Source organism: Sinocyclocheilus anshuiensis, unplaced genomic scaffold (genome assembly GCF_001515605.1).
Source record: "Sinocyclocheilus anshuiensis isolate Anshui unplaced genomic scaffold, SAMN03320099.WGS_v1.1 scaffold2125, whole genome shotgun sequence".
Taxonomy (NCBI): domain Eukaryota; kingdom Metazoa; phylum Chordata; class Actinopteri; order Cypriniformes; family Cyprinidae; genus Sinocyclocheilus; species Sinocyclocheilus anshuiensis.
Genome location: NW_015551130.1, coordinates 126412 through 126706, shown reverse-complemented (window position 1 = coordinate 126706; position 295 = coordinate 126412). Strand labels below are relative to the sequence as shown.

Here is a 295-nt window from a genome sequence, read left to right as displayed (position 1 = left end):
TTCTCCTGTCAACCCTATTGGCAAAGGGCATCTCAGGAACCGCACGCCAGTGGTTTGAATCTTACCATTCAGATAGGTCCTTCAAGGTATCTTGGAGAGGTGAGATGTCCAATTCGCAACATATAACTACTGGGGTGCCTCAGGGCTCAGTTCTTGGACCACTTCTCTTCTCTGTTTAAATGGCATCACTAGGTTCTGTCATTCAGAAACATGGCTTTTCATATCACTGCTATGCTGATGACACTCAACTCTACCTCTCATTCCATCCTGATGATCCGACGATAGCTGCTCGCAT

At 46.4% G+C, this 295-nt stretch overlaps 1 pseudogene; it reads right to left on the bottom strand.

Moving 5' to 3' along the window:
* The window catches only part of LOC107663190 (NACHT, LRR and PYD domains-containing protein 12-like), a 47227-nt pseudogene that overhangs the window by 10048 nt on the left and 36884 nt on the right, over nucleotides 1–295 (bottom strand).